Source organism: Octodon degus, unplaced genomic scaffold, assembly GCF_000260255.1.
Source record: "Octodon degus isolate 3935 unplaced genomic scaffold, OctDeg1.0 scaffold00010, whole genome shotgun sequence".
Classification (NCBI taxonomy): domain Eukaryota; kingdom Metazoa; phylum Chordata; class Mammalia; order Rodentia; family Octodontidae; genus Octodon; species Octodon degus.
In genome coordinates, this window is record NW_004524586.1 from 24,249,203 (window position 1) to 24,257,412 (window position 8,210).

The 8,210-nt window shown below is 37.3% G+C and overlaps 1 pseudogene; it reads right to left on the reverse strand.

Annotated features, from left to right (window-relative positions):
- Positions 1-870: 870 nt before the first annotated feature.
- On the reverse strand, positions 871-1,758 carry LOC105741397 (annotated as a pseudogene).
- Between the last annotated feature and the right edge of the window lie 6,452 nt (positions 1,759-8,210).

An 8,210-nucleotide genomic window follows, 5' to 3' on the forward strand; every position in this document is an offset into this window, starting at 1 on the left:
ACACACACTTCTCAGAGGATGAAACTAAAGAAGCGAATAAATATATGAAAAAGTGCTCCACATCACTAGCCATCTGTGAAATGCAAATTAAAACAACATTGAGATATCATCTCACCCAAGAAAGTATGGCTATCATAAAGAAATCAACCAACAACAAATGTTAGAGAGGCTGTGGGGAAAAAGGAACCCTTCTCCACTGCTGGTAGGAATGTAGTAACCATTACGGTGTAATATTACATAACCATATGGTGTAACCATTATGGAAATCAGTGTGGAGACTCCTTAGAAAAGTTGGACTGGAAATCCCATGTAAAGCAGCTATTCCTCTACTGGAAATTTTCCCGGACAATCTGAAAGCTTCATATGATAGTGACATATGTTGCCTATGTTTATAGCAGCACAATTTATGATAGCCAAATCTTGGAAACAACCAAGATGCCCATCACCTGAGGAATGGATGAATAAAATGTGGTATTTTTATACAATGGAATATTACTCAGCCATAAAAAATGATAAACTCAAAGCCTTTATATTGAAGTGGATGCCACTTGAACATATACTCATAAGTGAAATAAACCAGACACACATGTGTAAATATCATACAGTTTCCCTAGTATAAGAACTCAAAAGAAGAAATACAAATAGAAAGGTATAATACAAGCAAAAGGAAAGCAAGAACTCAAGGACTAACTAATTAAAAGAGGGAAAGGAGAAGAGCTAGGAAACATGACAGAGACAAGCCATACAGTTATATGTAGAAGATGAGCAAAGCAACAACCCTGAGAATCTCCAGAAGATTTTTTTTTCTTAGAAATTGTTTTATTTTTCATCAGCCTCATTCCCACTTTGCTGAAGAGTCGGCAGAACAGCTCAAGACCACTCGGTGGTGGTTCCTACCCACTCAGTGGCCTGCGCGGTGGGGGCTGCAGACCAATCTTCTGTGGCCAGCTGAGCACTCCAGTCTTCAGTAGGAAACTGCTGAATGGGCACAGAGGGCACCTGCACACCCTTGGACCAGTCTTCGACCTCAGGCTGAGCAGCAGTGAACTCCGGCACTGGTGCAGTCCATTCTCCCTGAAATTCCTCCTTGGTCACAGCCTTTTCAGCAGCAGCCTGCTCTTCTTTTTCAATCTCTTCAGGATCCCGGTAGAAGTAGAGATCAGGTATGACTTCCCACGGGTGTTCACGGGAGATGGTGCCACGCATGCGCAGCACTTCCCAGGCCAGCATCCACCACATCAGACCCACAGAGTGAGCTCCCTTATTGTTGCATGGGATGGCAATGTCCACATAGCACAGAGGAGAATCTGTGTTGCACAAAGCAATGGTTGGCTGATTGATGTAAGATGCCTCCGTTAGGGGCTGGTGGTCAGCCCTGGGGTCAGTAACCAACAGAAGACATGGCTCTCGGAAGGCTGCCTGGATCTGGTTAGTGAATGTTCCAGGAGTGAAGTGGCCAGCAATAGGAGTAGCTCCAGTGGCAGCAGCAAACTTCAGCACAGCCCACTGGCCGGTGCTCCTGCAGGATATGACGCTGACGTCAGCAGGGTTTTCAATGGCCACTATGGCTCAAGCTGCCAGGAGAAGCTTCTCCCAAGTCCGCTTCAGATTTATGATGTAGATTCCATCACTTTTCCTTTTATAGATATACTGCTCCATCTGGAAATCCAGGTTGGTGCCACCTAAGTGGGTTCCTGCAGCAAGGAACTTGAGGACGTCCTCTTCCTTCATTTGCAGGACATCAAGGGCTCTGGGCATTGTGAAGTTTCCCTTTAAGTTATGATGGGAATCAGGAACAATGCCGTATGGACCCTGCCAGGGAGCATGGAAAAGCTCCAGAAGATTTTTGAATCTAGTAGCTAATTGGAAGGATTCTCACCCTGACTAATTGTATATACTGACACCTATGAACTAAGCAACGGCACTGAAGATGGCAAGATGGCAATTTGTTTTTTTTTTTTTTTTTCTTTCTTTTTTTTTTTTTGCACCGAATGCCTCAAGGCATGACTGGCTGTCTTGTGTTGTGGGGATCGAACCACAGCAACCTGAGCCTAACTGCTTTGTTGAAGCAGCCACTTAAAGAACTGAGCTAAGGGGCAGGCCCCCTTGGCAATTTGTAATAGTAGGTTCATGCTTAGAGTGCCTGTCATTCTGGTCTTCTGAATAAGGGCTGCTTGTCATGACATGCCAGTTGCTGCTGTGCTGTCTCTCAGGCAGATGATTGTTCAAAAAGAAGGGGGTGGTGAATGAAGGCAGGAGACAGCAAAAGGAATGCTGCAGGACTCTCCTGCTTCAAGGTTGTATATGGTTAGATTTCTGGACTTAGGTGTAAACATAAGATTATATAATCATTTATGCCTATTTTTAAAATATATTTTAAGTTTTTAAATGTTTTTTCATCATATTCTGTAGGGACTTAAAGTTTAACATATCAATACTTGATGAAAAATACCTGTTCCATGTTATGCCTAAGATGTTTGATATTTAGACAGATAGTGAGGCTAAGCTTAACAGCCTAGGTTGCATGGTAATAACAATAAACTTCTCTTCTGGAGGGTTAACAACCTAAGTTTCCAGACCAAAATTAGAGAAAAAGGAGGTGTGCAAGGAAAGCCAACATTTTGGCCCTAGCCTTCGAAGGTCAATTAAGACTCAGAACATATGAGAACTTGCACTGTAATGTCACGTAAGTCAGTAGTGTCCCTAGTTTTCTGATCAAGGAGATTATGCAGCCAAAGAGGAAAGTGATTGGTGATGTAGAGTGTACCTAAAGAGAGTCACATGGAGAGAAAACATTCTGTCAGGCTTTCACAGAGAGCACATTGGCCAAGCAATGGCTTTGACTCATCCACTTGGCTCACACTGACAAAGGATCTACAATCTGAGGTACAGGATCTCAGGATAAATCCTGAGGGGATTTCACTGACCTTATCAAACCCAAAAATTACAAGTCTTGTTGAATATGTCTTACTTCATCTTGGTCTTAACCATCCAGCAGAAAAGTATAAAAATGAAGTATAAGTAGTAAAGCCATGCTGTTATGTTGAGCTATAGGGGACTCAGGTCAACAATTTCTGACACTGCCAGTCAAGATGAAGACCCAATACTATTATGGATTACTGAACTCTTTTAGAATATTTTTCTGAGCTACCACACCTATAAGATTCAAATAACAGAACTAAACAAAAAAAGGGGATACAGATGAATGACCATTTTGTATCTGTGTATTCAAAATGGTTAGAATAGATATACAGTTACATTCTCTTAATGAATAGGGGGATTTGTTCTAATAGTGTTTGTAAATAGGATATCATGTCTGCATCTTGTACAGCAATTAACCACTAGGAAGAATGTATGCAATCTGTTAATTATTGTAACTGTCCTACCAAAAAAAAAAAAGAAATATGAATAAAATCATACCAAGATATATAAAAAAATAATGAAAAAGCAACATTTCAAAATTTGTGGGATGCTTTTAAGGCTGGGCCAGGGAAAAACTATTACTTTAAATGTCTATACTACACAAAATAAAAATATATAATGTATTAATTATTGAAGCTCTCCTATTGATCAGCTTTGAAATTGTCTCATTGCTATTTGTTTCTCAATAAAATTAATAAAAAATAAATAAAAGAAAGAAAAAATAAGACAAGTATAAAATCAGTAATTGCATAATTGAAGCTCCCATCCCCCCTTTAAAAGTTAGATAAAGATGAATTAATTATCAACTAAGAATAAAGCTTGAAAGAGAAATCAATGACAGAAAATAGACTACATAGAGAATTAGCCAAGTCAATAGTTGGCTTCTGAGAACTAAGCAACATATCTTATAAACCTTTAGCAAAACTAGTAAGTTAAAAAACCAATAAAGCACAAATTACTATTATGAAGAATGGCAATCTACCTACAATTACTGAAAGAATAATAGGGCTGGGTGTGGTGCCACACAGCTGTAATTCCAGCTATTCAGGATGCTTAGCAGGAGAATCAACAGCTCTAGGCAGGCCAAGGAGATCTAGGGACGCTTTGTCTCAACATAATATAAAAATGAACAGGAGGTATTGGCTCAGTGGCAGGGCACTTGTGCTTCAGCCCCCAGTACCACAAAAGAAAGAAGAGCGAGAAGGAAGAGCAGGAAAAAAAGGGCTAGAGAGGGGATAAAACAATAAAATGAAAAAATGTGCAAAGCATGATACTGTATCCTTTAATCATAAATGCAAAACATTACAGGTAACATATTTATAACATACACTGATAATTGTTTAATATACTCAGAATCTATTTATGTTGTATTTATGTAATATATAGCATTTATTCTTATGTCACTCTGTTCTTTCTGATATATTTTTTATAATTAAAAGATGACCTATGTTGATGACATTATATATATTATTTGTTCTTAACACAAAACAGTTCTTTTTGCATATTTATATTTCAAATTAACTTTGTCTAATTAATATAAGTGAACCTAAAAATGCAAATTCATGGGCCACATGCATACATACAAGCCTCTAATAATGCTCAATTGTTTCATATTCATTCCATGTTATAAATGTGTCACCCTGTCAATGATTAACACCACTGCAGAATTTCAACTCTTAAAATCATTAAAACTATATTCAAATGATTATTCCCATTTAGTTCACAATTTGTTAAAAAGCATTATGGTAAAATACTGCAGTTACAGAAAAACCATACACAAGGTAAAGCTACTGTACAAAATACAGTTCTTAAAAACATCATTTGAAGTACTGGGTGTCTGCTCAGTGAGGTAAATTGTGTTTTAACAATAAAAGAATAATGCTTACTCTCCTAGAATTGCCAAACAGTTAAGGCTGTGAATGCATTTTACACATCTTAAATAAAAATCATTATCCTCTTTTTCCACATGTTAACTCCCATTCCACGTTAAGTGCTTAAAATTTATACTTTGTGCTTTTAACCTCTGCCCTTTTCTGAAAAGAAAATCCAGTCCAAGAACCAAGAAGATATGTATTACATGTAAAACATGTATTGAGCAGATCTTAGGAATGCAAAAGGAAGCTATAAATACAGACTTGCTTTTTCACCAAATACTACTTTCCCTTGCATTTCTTAACTCAAGAATTTCATTTTTTTTAAATGTCTGTAGAAAGTCTATTGTTACTACCATTAAATGCCTGCAGCTCTTCTACTGGGCAGAAGACTTTTCTGGCCTGAGCAAACACGGGCTAGAAGGCAGGACACAGCAGAATGTCAGGGAAGGAAAAAGGATGTGTGAGTCTTGAACTCGCCAACTGACCCAGACATGCTTTTTGCCTCTCTAAGCTTTAGTCTCCTAGTCTTCCAGCTGGAGATGATCTTTACCTCACAGATCAGATTATGAAGGTTCAGTGCAATAATTCCATATGGACAGTCAGCTTCACATATCTGGAAAATAGGCTTCCATTAAACATTAATTCTCTCCGTCAAGCTTCTTGCCTTCAGAAGTTTTACAACCAGGGAAAAAGTAAGATTGTTGTGACAACTGGAAAAGATATTTGGGGATTAACATTCAAAGTAAATCCCTGTTTTCACCCAGAAACACTCCTGGAAATGAACTTAAAGGTTTCAAATGAAACCACTAGCAAGAATTAGAAAATAACAGCGGTTACAGCTTTATCACTCTAGAATGCAAAAGGTTTGCCTCCCAAACTGAAAAGAAAAGATAAAAATACAGAAAATATTAATATAGCTAAGCCAAAAAAAATACTTCTAGATACAAAAATAAAATCTTTAAAATTAAAATTAAAAAAGCACGTAGAAAATACTTTCATACTATACAACAAATAAAATTTCTTCCAAACCAATAACAGAAAGACAAACACCCACAGAATAGGGGGACTTAAGGTCAGGCAAGGTAATTCAGTCAAAATCCAACTAATATTTGAGATACAGCTCTGTAAAACAGGAAAAAGAAAACAAACAAAGCAAAAGGAAATTTCACTGTGTAGCATTGACCTTACAGTAAATAAAGAATAAATACAAGTCCCAGAAAAACTTAAGGAAATGCAAATCAAAACAATGTATTCCCACTTCCCTTGATAAAGATTTTAAAAGCTAAGTAGAGGCCAAGATTAGCAGTACATTTTAAGTTTTAAAGAATGCATATTTATTTCTCAAAAGTCTTCCCTTTGAGGCCGGGGAGGTGGCTCAGTGGAATAAGCGCTTCCCTGGCAAGTGCAAGGGTCTGAGTTCAATCCCCAATTCTGGAAAAAAAAAAAAAAAAAGGCTTCCCTTTAAGAATTTGTCTTTAAAATGTGTAGGAAGGGCCAGTGAGATAGTTTAGGGGGACTAAGCATCTGCATAGGCAAGCTTAGGGACCAGGTTCAATCCCTGGCACTAAATGCCACAGCTGGCCCCGCCCCTGGGCATGCTGAGCCAGCGACCGAGTCTGGGCATGGTTGCCCACTCTGTAATCCCAGCTCTAGCAGGCTTGAAAACAGGAGGATCAGTATAAGTCTGATGTATGTAATGAGACCCTGTAGACCCTGTACTAATTACATTTAAAAAGAAAGAAAAGAAAAGAAAATGGGAGGATCACTAGGAGTTCGAGCTGCATAGTGAGACCCCACACAAAATACAAAAGAAAGAAAAAAAGCGTAAAAATGTGTAGGGATATAGTGACAAGGATAAATTCCAATCTTACTCTTAGTAATATAAAAATGAAAATAGTGGCCTATGGTGGTGTATGCCTGTAATCCCATCCCAGCACTCACAAAGCTGAGGCAAGAGGATCACTGTAACTTACCTGGGCTACATTATAAGTTCAAGGCCAGCCTGGAGTATATAGTAAGACCTTGTCTCAAAAGAAATAAAGAAATAAAAATCCAAACCCCACCAATAAGAAGTTGATTCATTAAATCACGATACATTTGTACAAAGAAACATAACATAGTTATATTAAACCATACTATCAACAAAATATGTTCACAAAGCACTACTGAATAAAAATAATAGGTTTCTAAATAGCATATATTATCTGGCACCATGTTTATGTTAGATATGTATGTAAAAAGTTGTTATGTAGGTATACATATCTTTAAATACAAAACTGCAATGGCTATACAACAAAATATATTAGCACCCTCTGGGTGTGTCATTGTTGCTATATTGTGTTGGGAATGGAAGCCAGGGCCTCATGCATTCTATGACAGCCACACTCCACCCTGTTTCTTATAGTATATACTTTTATATAGTCTAAATTATTTACAGTAAACATTTTTATTTTTATAATCAGAATTTCCCAAAATCTATTTGCATGGAAATATTCTTTTAATCTTGCAGTCTAACTAATGAGAAGAAACTGCCACAGAAGAATATGTGCAATGCCCAGTAGCATACACGTTCTGGATGCATTATGCCCAAAAAATTACTTTAAGGTAAAACACCATTGAGCCAAGTGTGGTGGTGCATGCCTATAATTCCAGCACTAGGGAGGCAGAAAACAGGAGGATCACTACAAGTCCAAGCTACACAGTGAGACCCTGCACAAAATTTTTTTTAAAAATGACCAATATCCAGAAGAACCACATTTTCTCTTTTTAGGCAACAGATGGCCTTATCCAATTCACAACAAATGGAAGGCTCAGTGATCAATGATACCAGACTCTTGGGACAAAAAGAGAGACTATGCTACAATCAATATTTTCAACTTGGAGAAAAAAAAAGATACCCATAGGATACATCCAGGCATGTTAAGTGAATATATGATACCTGCGAAAACACTCATTAAGTATTCACTCCACTGTACTACAAAGGCCCAAGTAATTGAAATTATAACAGTTCTCTATACAAGGCATTTACATTTTAATATAAATAATCCACTAAATCCCATTCGTGGAAGTCTGTTATAACTAAATATTAATTCCTGCTGCTTTCCATATAGCTTCTGTGCCTTTGCAGTCCTTAACAAGGAAGCCATGAAATAATACTTTTATGTCAAACTCATTTAACTTTCTGTCATCAACAGTAACCTTTATACCATACCAGTGATCTTTGGGGTATCTGTTTCTTCCTAATCTCTTCGTATTTCAATTTTTCATCAAGATAAAATCCTTTTATCTCTAAAATTGTACATATCATATTCATAATTAATGCCTTTTATTAAAATAGCTCTTCTGACCTACCTCATTAGCAGTGTAAAAATCCACTCATCAAATATTCATCATTAGCCAGTGAATGCTATCTTT